The 18,790-nt window shown below is 36.5% G+C and overlaps 2 pseudogenes across 1 annotated transcript; both read right to left on the bottom strand.

Annotated features, from left to right (window-relative positions):
* Window positions 1-1,929: 1,929 nt before the first annotated feature.
* LOC147545981 (glucan endo-1,3-beta-glucosidase 8-like) lies at window positions 1,930-10,448 on the bottom strand (annotated as a pseudogene).
* Window positions 10,449-15,377: 4,929 nt separating this feature from the next.
* On the bottom strand, window positions 15,378-17,314 carry LOC147545980 (protein SRG1-like; annotated as a pseudogene). Its single transcript, XR_015223360.1, has 4 exons — window positions 16,994-17,314; window positions 16,287-16,534; window positions 15,859-16,188; window positions 15,378-15,762 (listed from the first exon to the last, which is right to left on the bottom strand). The product of XR_015223360.1 is annotated as a protein SRG1-like (transcript).
* Window positions 17,315-18,790: the final 1,476 nt, after the last annotated feature.

Below are 18,790 nucleotides of genomic sequence, written 5' to 3'. Positions count from 1 at the left end.
ATGACTCAAAATAAAAAAATTTCCCCCTCACCTCCCTCCACCTCACCTCACCTCCCTCCACCTCATCTCACCTCCCTCCACCTCATCTTCTCCGATAGGTCGCCGGCCGGAATTTTCCGGCCGGCGACCATGAAAAAAATTCCGGCCGGCGACCATGAAAAAAAATTTTTTTTTTTTCTCTCACACCTCTCTCTTTCTCTAAACTCCGGCGAAGGGGGTTTCCCTTCGCCGGAGTTCCGGTCTGTTGAAGAACAGACCAGTTCCGGTCTGTTGAAGAACCGACCAGTTCCGGTCTGTTCTTCAACAGACCGGAACTCCGGCGAAGGGAAACCCCCTTCGCCGGAGTTTAGAGAGAGAGAGAGAGAGATGTGAGAAATTTTTTTTTTTTTTTCATGGTCGCCGGCCGGAAAATTTTCCGGCCGGCGACCTATCGGAGAAGAGAGAGAAGATGAGGTGGAGGGAGAGAAGTGAGGTGGAGGGAAAGAGCTGAGGTGGAGAAGCTATTTTGCTTTCCCCTACATAAAATTGTCAAACAAAATTGACCAATTTTTGACCAAATCTTCACACCCCGGAAACTATTTAGCTTTCCCCAAAGCGCTGGCCAAACTATACCCCACGAATCTGCATCCCAAGTTCAAACAACAACCCATATCCTAATTCAGTTTTTTAAACTAACAATATCCTAATTCACGTCCAAAAAAAACCGTCCTAAAAATCTCAACCATATAAGATTTAGTTTCATTTGCTAACAACCCAAAAATTTCTCTGATTTCTTCTTCTACAGTCTTACTCTATCTTCATTTATTTCACTCAATTGTATTCCTTAAATCTCTCCCATTTCTCCCACGATTTACAGTTGAAGTGGATGTATTTTTAGATCTCTTTTTATCCCACCGCTTGATCTAGAGTTTTTTTTTATACTATGTGATTGAATGATAATAATTTATTTGGTTTTTGCATAATTTAAAGTTTTCTCATGTTTTTTTAGGGAGAAAGGAGATAAAGAAAACTAATTTAATGGAGAAGAGGATAGAAGATGTTGCCGATCACTATGAGATACGTTCTCATGCCTCATATTTTAGTTACGACGGCGTTAGCCAAAAGGGATCTACCGCGTCCGTAGGACGCGGTGGGAACCTAGTCTAACAAAATCTCAGATTGCTCTTCCTACCCCACTCCGACTAAACCCTAACTTTTGACTGGAGGAAGGCAATGTTCTTAGTTGGAAGAAACCCTAGGTTATGGTAGTTTGGTCATTTCGAGAGCCCAACCTTTGAACAAATGATAATGGTATATGGTAGTTTAAAGGCGCCCGATTCTTGTTAAAAGCCCATATGTCTAAGAAATTATTAAAAGCGCTCACCTATCAAGATCGACCCTTTTATTTTCTTTTGACTCAAAATCAATGGACTTGACCACATTTGGTTTAAATCTGCTAATATTAAATGGGTTGAGCAGTTTCACTTGATAGAACTTAAATTTGGAGGCTTTTGGTCGAATTTTGAAACAAAATTTAGTCCGCGACTACCGAACTTGAGACGCCTCTAACCAAAGACTGTCAAAACCAGATTCACCAAGTTAAAGTGGGTGTGGGTGTGGGAGTGGTGCGTTTTTAATAAGAATGGGGCGCTCCCGTATGTATAGCTGTTTGCTGAATCCGAATGTGGAACAACGATGATACAGCAGCCCATTAGTCAATGAGCTAAAATCACTTTGAAATGGCAGGATTTTTAGGTCCATATCTCTCTCCAAATCGTGTCGTTATTCTTAACAGTGGATCGTTGAAGGTGAGAATGTACACTTTAATTTGATGGATGGTAATCGTTACATGAATCACAACATTATTTCAGTAAAGGAAAGCTTGTCAAAGATGCAAAAACATCTCTACCAATTAGGGGAAAACTAAGGAACATTCAAAGCAATAACATGGACTACAAAACTTATTCACATTACAAAAAGAAGTACATATGAGATATTATTGTATAAGATATATACACAAAGAAATCAACCAAACAAGGAAAACCAGAGAACTAGCACAGATGCCAATATCACAAAAGAAGGCACAAGAAATGAAGATGATGAATCAATCTGAATTATGAAAGTGCAGGTCCCTTGTGAAGCATTTTGACTTGTTTTCATGGCCAACCCGTCGAAATTACAACTATTATATTCTTGATTCATAGCTTGGAAATACATGTTAAATGCATAAGATGCATTTCCTGTTGTTCCTCTGGTTATCAATCGATAAGTCGAGTTCTCTCTGTCTTGGCTTGATTCAGACAGAGTTTCCTTTCTCTAACTCATAGAGAGATAAACTATTAAGAAATAATGATTTATCAATATTCCTTCTTTCGAACTAACCGAGATAGGTGTTAGTGTAGTCGAGGCAAGAATGAATTCTCTTTCCTTAAGACATTTTACACCCCCGTAACAGTACCAAACGTTAGGGTGTATGCCTTCGGGATACAACGACTTTCCTTTCAGAGTTTTAAGATGGTACTTCTTTATTCTGAAAGCGGACGAACCTTTGTAAGTATTATGAGCTCTTGGACTAATGCGGATGATCTTCTATTTGCTTCGGAAATTCAAATATCACTTGAAATTTCTTTCTACCTTTTTCTAGATATTCTAGTCTAACCAGAACTTCTAGAAATACTTCCTAATTAGATATTCTAGGCAAACCAGAACTTCTAATTGTTAGAAGGGAAGAGAAGAAGAGAGTGAATTGAATTGATGTTCTAGACGACCTATGATTATTACTTCATTCTAAAATTTCTTTCTTCCTTTTTCTAGATATTCTAGTCCAACCAGAACTTCTAGAAATACTCCCTTAATTAGATATTCTAGGCAAACCAGAACTTCTAATTGTTAGGAGAGAAGAGAAGAAGAGAAGAGAATGAGTTGATGTTGAATGAAGTGGGTTTGGTTGGTTTATATAGGAGTTGAATGGGTGCATAGTGTCTGTTGGGTTAAAAGATGTATCCATTCGAAAGGAGGGACTAAACAGAAAGAATAACTGAATATTGGAGTCGGTTGGACCCTGGGACGTCGGATCTGGCTAGAAAACTCGGGTGGAACGCCCACCGTTAGATCAGTCCCGAAATGTGCCCACAGATTTGGATGCGCGTGGTATTCGCTCAAACGACCCCTGATCTAACTTGTCCCGTTTGACGTTTCAGACCCTGACTTAACCGTTTTTTCACCCAAACTTCAAACTCGAATTTCTCATTCATCCGGAATCGGATTCGAGTAATTCTTTGCTCTAAATTTAAGAGCTCGACGAGACGAACGCAATGGCGCGTTCGGTTTCTGAGTTTGACGAGTCAGGTCGAGCCAAAAATGGCTCCGATTCCAACAATCCCCCACATGAATGAAAATTCGAGGTTTACTATATACAAGCACACTATACTGACATACTGACACTAAAAGAGCTCATATGCGAAACTTCGCTGCATCGGAAGAAGGTAGTCTTTCGACTTTGAACCTTTCCTAGTGAATAACTACAAGGTCTACAAGGACGGCAGTGAACTTATCGTCTTGAACTGAGTCCTGGGAATTGTAAACCTGAATAGCTATCACACAGCTAATCCCTTACCTACTTAGGTTCTCGGTTGTGTTCATTTCGGCCCTGAACAATCCCGAATTCATGTGTGCTTTAGCGAAGTCGGCTTAGACGACCTTCCCACGGAACCGGCATCAATTCACACACATATAGGTTATCCGTAATAAGGTATCCTGCTATACCTCACGTTAGAATCAAGTTCTAAGTTTTCGGATTCATTAAAAGCTTAATGCTTAGCCTCTCAATGCAGGCAACACTGTTTTCATCCTAGGAATGGGTAAGAGATAGAAGTCTCTTACAGTGTTACTGTCGAGTCAGGATATAGCTTCAGTTGCCCTTTGAACCTAGATCGTGGGATCTCCAGTCATCTAGGTAGGGTTTCACCATGCCTTTACTCATTTACTTTAGGCGTTTTTGCCACATTCCCCTTGATGATGCAATTTCAACTCTCTTGTTCACCCTTGTTCTTTACGGATCCGCCAGGTAACTTAGGATTGAGCATAATTTTAATTTATGCATTCCTTGAGAGCAATTGCTTTACGGTGCTAGTCTATTCATTTTGAATTCTCTAGACTTACCGTATTAGTGCCTACGCAACAACTACTTATGTTTATTGCGTGCACTGGCTTCAATCACAAACAAATATCCTCCAGGAAGTTCACCTACTTCCTTTGCTTTCTCCAAAACAATGTATCCATCAAGGCCTTTAGGATTACATTGTTGATCCAGCTATGCACGTCTGCCTCTGAGGATTTTGTGATATCGTAGCCCTTAGTGGTTTGTCATATCCACTGTTTTGTATCTGAGATTCGAGTGTTGTCCACATATTTTTCTTTTATGATATGTACAACCAATTAATACAAGTCTGCTCAGATACCTAAGAACTATTTGTTACTATGATAACTCTTTCTTGAATTTGTTCAAATTCAAGTATTTATGCTTATCGTGGTTTTTGAGTGGTTATTCTACCATTCTCTGTCTAACCATGGACTTTATATTATCAATCATGAGTAACGATTCAATCTGGAAAAACATCGAATCATATCTTCTTAAACACTTTCTTATTCCTAACTAGTATTGTCTGTTCTTTTGAACAGATGATTCACGGTTGAATCTCGTTACTTAGTTTAGGATTAAGAAGAGAAGTTCTTTCCATTTGTGTTTTTCCAGATTTGTTGAGTGAATTGGACATTCACGTCATTACTTATATTCACACACTTGATTTCCGACTCTTGTCACAACTTAGTGAATATAACTATAGTTCTTAACTCAATGAAACCTTATTGACCAAACATTCTTATTGGTTAAATCTGGTTTCCGAGGTACTCTATAATTTCCCTCTTTTCACGTCCATATGACGTTTTATCTTAAGGAGAATATAGAGACTTTTATGCCATTTATAATTGGCATTTTGGTTCCTTTCGGTTCCCCCCACATTTCAAGAGTATTTTCTCTTATTCGTCAACTTGGGTGGAATTTTATAGTATTCCATATAGGGTACTGTTCAATATCTGCCCCCACAGTTCTAGGGTAACCATTGGATTCTCCTTTTTGACAAAACTATTTTCGTACACAATTTCTTTAGTGTAGTGTGTTTAGTTTTGTTCTATAACATGATGATTTATGATCATTAGAATCTTGAGATATAATACAAGGTGAGTTTCTCTTTTAACTCTTTCTTAAGTTATATGTCTTAATCATATATACTCCCTTGATAGATTTAAACTATCGCATGATCATCAAAGTTATCATTCCCTATTTTGTTCTTTATCGTCTCTAGATTTCGTTCATACTCTTGAATCGAAAATCTTACCAAGACCCTTGAATTTACTATTCGAGTCACGTCTAGACCGAATGATGTAATATTCAACTTTACGTCTTATCAACCTTAATTCTCTTGTCTACCCAAGAAAATTAGGTTGCCATGAGGATTTATAAGGACTATTCTGTAATGATACAGAACTAGGGACCTCCTTACAAAGACTTAAGGATTCCTTGTAATTCTTAGACAGGCCTAAGGACCTTCTAGAGAATTATATTATTTTCCGCCTGAATAGGTTATATGAAATAACTTACTTTCTCGAAGACAAGTTAAATTTCAGAATTTTGCATTCTTCGTCAACTTTGTATTCGAGAGTGTTTCACGGAATTTTCATTATCTCAGACCGATGATTTCTTTCGAACAGTTCATCGTCTCGTAGCTATTTGTATAACGAGAACATTCTGTCATCGACCTTGTCTAACCGTTTAGGTTTTTGACATTTGTCTTGACACACTTCTCCGATTACTTATGATGAACCTTTAGGATCATGTATTCATCATTGATCGCTCTCTGTATTCTCGATATATGGTTTCACACCCAGTATTTATGTCGATACTTGGTGGTCAAGGTGTCGCTTAGTTTTTCGATGTCTCTGTTATCGAGAAGATATTTTAAGAGTCATCAACTAAATCAACATTTATGGTCACCATGGGTTGAACCTTATTTCTGTTCATGGCTAGTAATAGATTTTAGTAAAAAACCCATCGAGATTAGATTGATCATCGATTTTAATCTCCACTGATCGAGTTTTATCCCTTCTAATGTTCTGTGCTTTCATTCTACCAAAAGAGTCGCCATTTGATGAACTATGCCATTCTTGGCGTATATCTCGGCGAAAAGGAGATTCATACTCTCCATCTCAGTCGTTTCTCAAAGCCTCAATCTTTTTACAAAGTTGAGTTTCTACTTTGATTTTATAAAGCTCGAACTTTTCGATTTCTTACACTTTAGCAAGTAATATAACAGAAACAAGTGGAGTCATCGATAAAGGTAATGAATTACCTTTTTCCACCTCATTTTTGAACCGTTTTTAGGTTACAGAGTTCATTGTGAATTCAGTCTAAAGACTTGAACAACGTTTTAGTCATTTTTGACTATATACATGTTTGACATGTACGTCTTTGAGTAAATTTCGAGTTTCGGAATTTAACTCCAAGCTCATTAATTTCTTTAATGACTTATTATTCACATGTCCTAATCTTTCGTGACAAATATTGGAAGACTCAACAATATACGCATAATTATTAATTTTATTAATAATAGGTGCCTTCGGCATTACATGGGTAACATTTAATTGAAATAACCCCCCACATAAGTGGCCCTTTCCAATATACATCATTTTCTTAAATATGATAACGATATCTGACAGAAAGATTAGTCTGAACCCGTTCTCACTTAAAAGGGAACCAGAAATCAAGTTCTTTTGATTGTCTGGAACATGGAGTACATCGGTCAAAGTCACCTCTATTTCGGAAGTGAAATTTAACACGATCTTTCCCCTTCCTTTGACTTGGGTGGTCGAGCCGTTTTCCTTGAATAAGGTCTCTCCTTCGGCTACCTCTGTATAGGAAGAGAATAGGCTTTTGTCACTACAAACGTGATGATCTGTCTTAGAATCGACCCACCATCTCTGGTTGTTAACCAGGTTATCTTCATGTGCCTCTGTACAGAGGTTCATCTTATGAAGTATATCAAACGCCTTTTCGAATTCAGTAATCATTAGACGGTGATTCCGATTTTCGGTGTCTTTTGCTAATGAAGCTTGGTTATCGGTTTTTTCCCCTTGACTGTCATATGTGGAGCGACAATCTTTGGCTAGGTGGCCTCGCTTTCTACATTTGTAGCATTCGACAGGCCTTTGCCTTTTCCTCGACTTGCCTTTGTTTTGAGATGGACGCTTCTGCTTTAGACCGAAGTCAGTTCCCTTGAACATCTCTGGGTTTTCCACGTATGTGGTGTTAGGCGGAAGAACCCGTAGGGTTGTTCTTGTTCTTGCCATTTTTTCTGAAACACACAGAAAATAACCCAAATCAAAATCTTATAACCAGAGAAATAATCGTTATATAAAATGTCTTAAGATTGTTGTTCCTCTGGTTATCAATCGATAAGTCGAGTTCTCTCTGTCTTGGCTTGATTCAGACAGAGTTTCCTTTCTCTAACTCATAGAGAGATAAACTATTAAAAAATAATGATTTATCAATATTCCTTCTTTCGGACTAACCGAGATAGGTGTTAGTGTAGTCGAGGCAAGAATGAATTCTCTTTCCTTAAGACATTTTACACCCCCGTAACAGTACCAAACGTTAGGGTGTATGCCTTCGGGATACAACGACTTTTCTTTCAGAGTTTTAAGATGGTACTTCTTTATTCTGAAAGCGGACGAACCTTTGTAAGTATTATGAGCTCTTGGACTAATGCGGATGATCTTCTATTTGCTTCAGAAATTCAAATATCACTTGAAATTTCTTTCTACCTTTTTCTAGATATTCTAGTCTAACCAGAACTTCTAGAAATACTTCCTAATTAGATATTCTAGGCAAACCAGAACTTCTAATTGTTAGAAGGGAAGAGAAGAAGAGAGTGAATTGAATTGATGTTCTAGACGACCTATGATTATTACTTCATTCTAAAATTTCTTTCTTCCTTTTTCTAGATATTCTAGTCCAACCAGAACTTCTAGAAATACTCCCTTAATTAGATATTCTAGGCAAACCAGAACTTCTAATTGTTAGGAGAGAAGAGAAGAAGAGAAGAGAATGAGTTGATGTTGAATGAAGTGGGTTTGGTTGGTTTATATAGGAGTTGAATGGGTGCATAGTGTCTGTTGGGTTAAAAGATGTATCCATTCGAAAGGAGGGACTAAACAGAAAGAATAACTGAATATTAGAGTCGGTTGGACCCTGGGACGTCGGATCTGGCTAGAAAACTCGGGTGGAACGCCCACCGTTAGATCAGTCCCGAAATGTGCCCACAGATTTGGATGCGCGTGGTATTCGCTCAAACGACCCCTGATCTAACTTGTCCCGTTTGACGTTTCAGACCCTGACTTAACCGTTTTTTCACCCAAACTTCAAACTCGAATTTCTCATTCATCCGGAATCGGATTCGAGTAATTCTTTGCTCTAAATTTAAGAGCTCGACGAGACGAACGCAATGGCGCGTTCGGTTTCTGAGTTTGACGAGTCGGGTCGAGCCAAAAATGGCTCCGATTCCAACATTTCCTTGTGCATCTAAGTTGCTACAAGATGATGCACACCCAAGTGAAGTACAATCAGAGTTGCTACAAGCATAGTTGATGTTATCCCCTAGTTTGCTTAGATCGTTCGCTTTCGGGTTAAAAACACACCATTTCTGAGGCAAATATTCAACATTCTTAGCTCCCACGAGGTACGTACTCAAAGCCTGATCTCTTGACGAATAAATAGGAAACTTGGGTTGACCATCATATCGAAAAATTCCCCAGTGACGCTCAAAGTTCCCTGGTGCAATGCTCTTAGCATCTTCATCGATCAATCCGAACAAATAAATTTCTATATCACTAGGTCTCATTGGTGTTCCTTGCTTTATTGCTAGTTTTTTCAAGAGTCCACCATAAAATCTTTGAGCAAAAGCTACATTTGCATTCTTATCTCCATCTGTAGGCCATCCTACCTCTCCAACCAAAATCGGCATATCCCCATACCCTATTCCTCTTAGTGCCCATACTAAAGTATCGAAATTGGCATCGAACACGTTAGTATAGGATATTCCATTATCCATAATAGGGTTGTTTACTCCGTCAAAGAAAGCGTAATCAAAAGGAAAATCGTCGTTTCCATATAAACTTAGAAATGAGTAGATGTTAACTGTGAAAGGAGCATTGTTTTTATTAAGGAATTGAACTATTTGAGTCATGAGATCACTTATGTCTGCCCTAAACCTACCTGTAGAAGGGACAGGTTGGTTTCTGGTGAGTTATAGACATCCGCGTTTAAAGGCACTGTGGCCTTAACTTTGTCACCTACACCAGCGTCGTTAAGGGCATTCTGTATGTTTTGGAGAGCAGGGAAGGTGAGACTCAAGAAGGAATTGTTGTATGATGAGAGGAAAGGCTCAATTCCAACTGCTAAATATCTGTCATAAAAATAAACATCAAGAAAACAAAAACCAAAAGTATGAAAGAAGAGCATGACCATGAATTTTTCAAATTGTAAGAACCATCGGCTAAAAAACATGTAAGGTGGAAGATTGTAGAATCACGACGATCTAAAACAACGATTTTTTGTTTAAGTTTTAGTGAGTATTGAGATTTCCAATTAGAAGAAGAAAAAAAGTCATGTCGGACCCTTAGTTATTCATCTTATAGAGTGAATTATAGTGAAAGAGTTATATACGAGGGTGATGATGTTGTTAGTACTAAGAGTTGTTGTGTGAGTCGTCTTCATCTATCCTTCAATAAAGATTTCTTGTTCGTTCGAGGACGTAGGCTTTAAAGCCGAACCTCGTTAATTCTGTTTGCATATTTAGATTTTGGCTTAGCTTTTCGATTAATTTTCATAGTCGGATCAATTTCTAAGATAGGTTCGATAGCTTCCGCGACTTTTAGTACTAACAGATGTGGACTAGCCTTTTGGGCTGCTAGTGATATTTTTCGCTTTGACACCCCTGGTCCTTGCGGTTTCCCAAAGCAGACAACATCACTAGAGCCCCAAAGCTGGTCTGCACCATCCCATAACAAGGGGCAGTAAACCTCTCCGTTTTCTCCCGCGTGGACTATTCTCACATTAATACCTCTCCGTTTAATTGAATTTAGTTCTAAAAATAATATATAATTACCTGGAAGAAGCCCCATTCTTTGCAAGCAGAATCCAACCTCTCCAATTCCAAATCTCCAACACATCCTGGAGTTAACAAACTCTTTAAATCTATGATAGGAACAGAGAGTTTAGCATCAGTACTGATAGGAGTGCTTTTATCTGGTTGTAAATATCGTGACGGGATCTCCGCTATAGGTTGTTCGACCATTTCTTGAACGCTTGGTACTAACAAAGACCTGAACTTCACTTCCTTTTGTGAGATATCCATTGATTTTGAACAAGAAACCTCAACTAGATGAAATTCTCTCTCTTTCTCTTAAATGGGTTATGATTTGAAGGTGAAACCAACCAATTTATAGTGAATCTAATTAGATAGAAGAAACCATGTTTGTAAGTGCTACTTGGCAACGGGAGTGCCCTTATCCTATTACCAACCATTCTGATGTAAACCCTAAGGCCATGTTTGGCGCGCGGGAATGAAATGTGATTCCTGGGAATCACATTCCCGTAATCTGATTCCTGAGAATCAAATTACTGTAGTTTAATGTTTGGTTAGACCAGGAATAGGAATTTGATTCCTGCCATATTCCTGATTAGGTGTTTGGTTCGTACAAGAATAGGAATGTAAATATTTGTAAAAGTTCATTTGTATCCTTACTTAAACTACATAAAATACACATCAACTTTGTTGTATATTAAAATCAGTATTATTTATTAAAATTCGTAAATATGAAATAATAATAAGACACATCAAAGGATTAGAATTTAAAACTAATAAATTTATCTAAAATAAGATTATGTTCGTAAACCTACACAGAAATTTATCTAAAATTAAATTTTGTTCATGAACCTAAATAGTACTTATTAATATCAAATCCTAAAAAAAAATATTAAACTAATAATCTTTTATGTCTAGGGCTTATTTTTTCTAAGTAGCCTACGAACCCAATATAAACGACATTCAGGTGGCAGTGTAAAGAAAAGAGCAGCTTTCGAAGAGTCACTATTAAGGATATCAGCCGCTTCTAACATTTGGTCATAATCCAATCCGTCTAGTAACTTAGATAGCTCGGCTACCACTTTGGTTGCAGTTTCATTTTCTTGGTTATGAGTAAGAGCTACAACCATCTTATCCATATATTCCATCGTTCCTTCAGCAATTTTTTCAATCGAACTAGCAATATTTTCCAAACTTGTTACGAATTCATTTGATTTCTGGAAACGTTTCCTCTTGTTAGAGTTTAAGGTTCTTGTTGCTGGAGCTGGACTAGGATTAGGGGTTTCTTCCTCATTAGCAAATGATGCTTCATAATCACATTCCCTATTGATTACACCATCAACACCATCAATGAAGGAATCATTTTCATTTGCATCAATTTGTTCCTCCTCGTCTGCTGGTGCCCCCGCATCCTTTCCGTTTGCCCTCTCTTTCAAAAATATATCTGCCAAAGCATCATAATGTGGGAAAGGCTTACTTCTAAGCCCCTTGGCCGATGGGTGAGTCTAAAAAAAAAATATTTAAGTGATAAATAAAGAACTCAACCTGCACAATAAATCTCATAAGAATAATAATAAATGACAATAGTGGACTTACCTTAACCCATTCATCGAAAATACTCTTTTCGCATATAATCATTTTTTCTTCCTCGCTCCATGTAAATCCGCTTGCGTTTGAAATAATATCTGAGATAGCTGCTGTCTGTTTTTTTAATATTTTGATTCGTGATTCAATGTGAGGCACCCCTTTAATATTGCATCCTGGTAATTTTTCTTCCATCATTTTTTCTAGTTGAGAAAGATATCCTGATCGGAAACCATTTTCCGCCTTCCAATGTCCACCAACAGTAATTTCTACCAAACATTCGACCAATTTGTCATCTTCTTTATGTAGCCATAAATGTTTTGTTGGTCTAGAGCGAGATTGTAAATCAGTAGGAGGTGCCATCTGGATGTATAAAAAACAAGTATATCACATATAATTAAAATAAATAACCAACATAAATGAATAAACTTGCAACAAAAATAAGATTATTATAACAATTAATATTCAATGTAATTGAAAAAAGAAATTAACTTGTTTTTATCTAATATGAAAATTTTCAAGATAATAATAAGAAGAAGGCATGAGATTAAGTGTTCCTAGATGTCTGCCACTCATTGGATCACCGTGTGGTTGTGCATAATTTAACATATGTTGGTCTAATGTTTCTTCTAATGGATCTACTGACATTTCTTGACGTATGAGATTGTGCAAGAGGCAACAAGCCATTATTATCCGATTATGCGTCTTAACATGATAAAATGAAGGACTTCTCAAGATGGCCCATCTAAGCTTTAGTAAACCAAAACATCTTTCGATCACATTCCGCGCACTTGAATGTTTCATGTTAAAAAACTCTGCAGGAGTGGTAGGTGTGTGTCCTTCCCGCCATTCATTTAAATGGTAGCGTTGACCTCTATACGGGGCAAGAAATCCTTCACTATTTGGATATCCAGCATCAGCGAGGTAGTAACAACCTAATAAAAAAAATGACAAGTTATAATTTTCATTCAAGGTGGGACAAAAGACACAAGAATAATCACTGAAATCATATGGTTATACCATGAGGAACTTTCAACCCGTTTCTCCTAAGTAAGGCGTCCCTTAGAACTCGAGAATCCGCTGCGGATCCCTCCCAACCAGCCAAAATGTAAATGAATTGCATATCTTGAGAACACACTCCTAATACGTTGGTAGCAATATCACTCTTTCGTGTACGATATCGAGGTTTGTCATTTTCTGGCACATTAATTCTTATGTATGTACCATCTAGAGCTCCCAAACAATTCTACATCAAATTTAATTACTTATTAGGTTAAGATGTATTTCTAACTTAACCTAACCTAAAAAGTTTATTACTCAAAACATAGATAAGATGTATACCTTGAACCATTACCATTTTGCATCAGTTGAATTCTCAGAGACAGCTTGCGGTTTTTTCAGCAAAACTGATTGCAACCGAATTACGCCATTTAACATATTATTGAAACATCTACTAATTGTTTCTCCGGAATGATAAAACCTTATTTTTATAGTTCTATTCTTCACATGGTGGGCAAGTATATGCAAAAATATCGCGACCATCTCCTCCACACAAACCTCATTTGTGTCATACACTTTACCAATAGTGCGCAACATTTTACACAAAATTGTAAAAGTTTTCCTGTCCATCCGAAATTGTTCTCTGCATACTAAATCGCTATCCCAAACCATTCTCTACATATTCTCTCTACGTAATTTATTTGTAAAAAATCGATGATGACTTTAGTATGTAAGACCTATAATAGTGTTCGACTTGTGTGACGACCATTGCTGACAATAACGTCAACATATTTAATAATAACCTCAAATTATCTAAAATAATCAAGATTTTTCGTTTTCTCGAGGTGGTTAGACGAGCCATAACTGCATATGAAAACATCTTCTATTCGTAAGAACTAGATCACTGACAATTTATTTTGTTGCATCTAATTTAATTACATGCACCAATAATTACAAAACAAAACTATAAGCCATAAAAGAAAAAATTCTATATAGATTTGACTAAATACCAAAAGTAACAATCGTTGCATCTAATGTAATTACATGTTTACGTTGTGTGAAGGTATTTATTTTTGTTAAAAATTGTATGGAGGTTAGTAGTTATAAAATTAATGATTACATTACCTAGGTCAAATCTCAAAAAAGAAAAAACTTAAGTGCCTACTTTTTAACAAAAAAAACCTATATGCCTAGTTCATAAAAACCTATATGCCTAGTTCATGTTATTGATTATTATATTGATAAAGATTAAGCTAGATGCCTACTTTTTCAACAAAAAGAAACCTAGAGGCTACCATTTAACATAAATTAATGATTATAATTCCTTGGGTTTGGTGTTATTTCAACAATTTCAAATAGTATCCTACATCAACAGGGTTCCTGACATGATAGATTTCATCAAGAATAAAAACAAAAAGCACGAGCTTACCTGTGAACAATGGGATTCTTTTGCTATGACGAGAGAGAGAGGGACTTCGAGTAATACAATAAAAAACACTAATTTACTAATTTATATGACATCTAACTTTAGGATAGGTAATTTCAATATTTTTTAAGGATATATTTGTCCACAAATTTAAGTACATATGGTTCCGGGGGAATGGGAATCACAAACCCACCTCCCCCCTTGGGTTTGCTATTAACCCTTTTTGAGGGAATCGCATTCCTGGGCCCACACCATTCCCACAAGCCAAACAATAGTCTGGAGGAATCACATTCCATTCCCACGCCATTCCCGCGCGCCAAACATGGCCTAAAGAAAACTGACTTAAACCCTAAAGAAAATTATTTTACTTCTTCTTCAACGTTTGTCCAGTACACCTTAAACCCGCTTTTCATTTTTCTGAGATGACTTGAAGTTAGTCAGTTTTAAATCGACATTTGCAAAACCAGAATTATTCAAACAGGGCAAGTCAATAAACTCTTCTACCTTGATTTTTTTTCTTGTCTATACGACACTTCAACACACATTTGAAACAGAGGGGTCCTCTCCTAATACCGAATAAGGCCCAAGTCCAATGGGAGAAACTCTTCGGAAACTACGTTTTTGGGGTCTATTATTTCATTCTTTATGTCCATGCTCGAATCAAGAGTAATGCACTAATGCTAGAAGCGGCAACGAGTAAAATTTTCTATTTTTGAGTCGACTCTCTCTATCTCTCTTGATGGATTTTATCACTCTCGATTTACGGTTGATTGTTATTTAGGTCTAGAAAAAGTCAACTTTTTTGCAGTCTTTTTTACTACTCCACTTTTGTAGTATTTTTTTACCGTCATATAACTCATTTGATATTAATCTCACATCAAAAAAATATTTCTGTTTGGTTGAAGATCTCTCTCTTTCTCCCTCTCTTTAAAAACTCGAACACTCTTTGTCTCTCTCTATACAAACTGAACTGGTATCTCTTCAATGTGGAATTCTCACGTTAGAAAAGACATTAGAGGGTTTTTAACTAAATGCGGACGAGAGAATGTGTATATTTCCTAAAAAAGTATCAAAGAAATTTCATTCTAGCTCATACTATTGCCCATGATACCATTACAAATTAGAGCAATTAAATGGATATGGGACTTAAACTCAACATGCATGTGGAAATCACCACATATATACATATATACGCTCAAATATATAACTTCATAAACACAACCGCACACACAAGACACACATACATCTTCCTCTCGAAAATAATTATTCAACACGCATATATAACTTAGTTTTCTAGCACACCTAGCTAATAAACTAAGCAGTGTTGTTGCTCTCTATCTTCATGAAATCAAGGTGTGATTTTCCATCAAGCTCTCTCATAACTAAGTCTTGGTAAAATTGCTTAACTCCAACTGTTTTGAATAATGCAGGGTTGTTGGGAGTAATTAGGCTCTTTATAGGACTTATTTCTCCTTCTAGTTTCGGGTTGAGGAATGTAGCAGTCGATAGCCTTTCTTTTGTTGAGTTCACTGTTGCCCGATGCTCGACACTGCGATAAATTCCATTGGTCAAAATCTGCAAGAGAAAAAGAAAATGAAAAAGGTCAAAAAATTATTCGTAGAATGTTATAGTAATACAAATAAGGACCCACTATAGATCCCTAATACTTACCTCAAGAACATCTCCAATGTTGACAAGGAAAGCATTTGGAAGAGGTTTAATAGGAACCCATTTGCCATCTTTAATAACTTGTAGTCCTTCAACTTCATTGACATGAAGGAGAATTGTTAGAGCCGTTGAATCAGAGTGTGGTCTAAGGCCAACGACTAGGTCGGGTCGAGGACATGGAGGATAATAATTCATCCTCATACGATCTGGAACCCATCTTCATCAAATAACTCTTCTAACTCCTTTGTTTCGACTTGTAAAGCTTTCGCCATAACTCTTAATAGAGTCATAGCTAGACTTTTCAATTCAAGTGAATAACTTTCTAATGTGTCCCTGCATACCAATGGTACGAAAAAAAAACGTCTTTCTTTTATCATCAAATTTATAAGAAGGCAAGGGAGAGATAAAGAGAGGATGAATATTAAGTGTACCTGAAAGGAAGAGGAAGCTTTGGAAATAAATAGGGTTTCCTTGAATGGATAGGAAGAGTAGTTAAGTAAAATATGTCTGCCCAATCAAGCTTCTGCTCTTTAGATACTACAAATGCCTGTCCAAACCCTTCAACTTCATCTTCACTCTGCCAGTATTTTTTCTTTTCTGCCACTGGAAGCTTGAAAAATTCTTGAATTTCTAATTGTACTTTTTCCACCAATGAAGAACTAACTCCATGGTTTACCAACTGCAGCACAATTTCACATATAGAAATGTATTTGTTAAGAAAGATAATGTGGATTTACCTGGTGAAAGGATTTAGGATTTACACCCAAGTAGCTAAAACCTAAAGCCTACTTATAATGAGTGGAGAAGACCTAGACATTATATTCTTGGTTGCAGATCGCCTTTCTCCCCTGTAAAACTATTCTCACACGTCCTTTCACGTATGAGGTTCTTTGAGCATAACACGTGTTTTTTTTTATTCTGTTCGGGTGACGTAGAACAAATGTACGTAGAACAAATGTACGTAGAACAAATGTGACTATTAAGCTTATCAGGTGTGAATTTAGCTATGATAAGATGCTAGATATTATATTCTTAGTTGCTAAATCGTTTTACTCCCATGTGGACTATTCTCACATTAGTACCTCTCCATTTTTTTTTGTTAAAATTGAATTTAGTTCTAAAAATAGAATATAATTACCTGGAAGAAGCCCCATTCTTTGCAAGCAGAATCCAACCTCTCCAATTCCAAATCTCCAATTGATCCTGGAGTTAACAAACTCTTTAAATCTATGATAGGAACAGAGAGTGTAGCATCAGTACTGATAGGAGTGCTTTTATCTGGTTGTAAATATCGTGATGGGATCTCCGCTATAGGCTGTTCGACCATTTCTTGAACGCTTGGTACTAACAAAGACCTGAACTTCACTTCCTTTTGTGAGATATCCATTGATTTTGAACAAGAAACCTCAACAAGATGAAATTCTCTCTCTTTCTCTTGAATGGGTTATGATTTGAAGGTTTGAAACCAACCTATTTATAGTGAATCTAATTAGGTAGAAGAAACCATGTTTGTAAGTGCTACTTGGCAATGGAAGTGCCGTTATCCTATTACCAACCATTGTGATGTAAACCGTATTTAGAAGGAATGGAAATTTTTGGTTAATAAACTTGACAGGAACTAGAGACCTAACGTAAGTAGTTGTTCTTTTTCCAAAAATGACTTGAACCCTAAAGAAAATTATTCTACTTCTTCTTCAACGTTTGAAGCAGGGCAAGTCAATAAACTCTTCTACCTGATTTTTTTCTTGTCTATACGACACTTCAACACACATTTGAAGCAGAGGGGTCCTCTCCTAATACGAAATAAGGCCCAAGTCCAGATGAACGAAACCCTTGGGAAACTACATTTTTTAGGTCTATTATTTCATTCTTTATGTCCATACGCGAATCAAGAGTAATGCACTGATGCTAGAAGCGGCAACGAGTCAAATTTTCTATTTTTGAGTCAACTATCTTTATCTCTCCTGCTAGACTTTGTATCACTCTCGATTTACGGTTGATTGTTTAGGTCTAGAATAAGTCTACTTTTGCAGTCTATTTTACCATTTTTGTAGTATTTTCTTACCGTCATATAACTCATTTGATGTTAATCTCACATCAAAAAAAATATCTTGTTCGGTTGGAGATCTCTCTCTTCAAAAACTCGAACACTCTTTGTTACTCTCTTTCTATACAAACTGAACCAGTACCGTTTCAATGTGAAATTCTCACCTTAAAAGGTTTTTAACTAAATGTTACGGGAGAATGTGTATATTCCCCAAAAAAAAGTATCAAAGAAATTATATCCTAACTCCAACAAATGTGCGTGGAGCCACGACTACCACATGCGTGTGGAAATCAGTATAAGGTACAATAATGATAATATATCTATACAATAAAATAGAAGGGAAAACGTTGACTGTGACAAACATCTTTTTTTAATTGATGATATTGTGTAGAAGCCCTTTCCAAGATTTAAAGTATAGTCATTCTTAGAAATAAAATAACTTATTTAAAAAAAATAACCGTGGCTTTTTTAGAAAAAAAAGAAACAAAAGATCTCACTCTCAATAAAACTGCGTCCTTACAAATAAAATAACTAATTTAAGACAAAAATGAAACAAAAGAAATTGGAAGGATTAAAGATAGGAAATTGAAATTTCTCTGTAAATAAAATTGTTTCCTTAGAAATAAAATAGTAACTAATTTAAGAAAAAAAGGAAACAAAAGAAATTGAAAGGATTGAAGAAATGAAACAATTTTTTTTTTCGTAAAGTTTGATTGATATTGTTCGTGTCGTAGGGTACGGGATATACCCTAGTTTCATATAATTAAAACCTAATAGAACATGCCCACTACCCACTTGCATAGGTACATACACTCGAATATATAACTTCATAAACACAACCGCACACAAGACATACTCCTCTCCAATATAATTATTCTACTCGCATAT

Source organism: Eschscholzia californica, unplaced genomic scaffold, assembly GCF_041429995.1.
Source record: "Eschscholzia californica isolate CP2 unplaced genomic scaffold, dmEscCali1.0.p SCAF_4, whole genome shotgun sequence".
In the NCBI taxonomy this organism is placed as follows: Eukaryota; Viridiplantae; Streptophyta; class Magnoliopsida; order Ranunculales; family Papaveraceae; genus Eschscholzia; species Eschscholzia californica.
The sequence above is the reverse complement of the archived record's forward strand: the minus strand, read 5'-3'. Positions and strand labels throughout refer to the sequence as shown.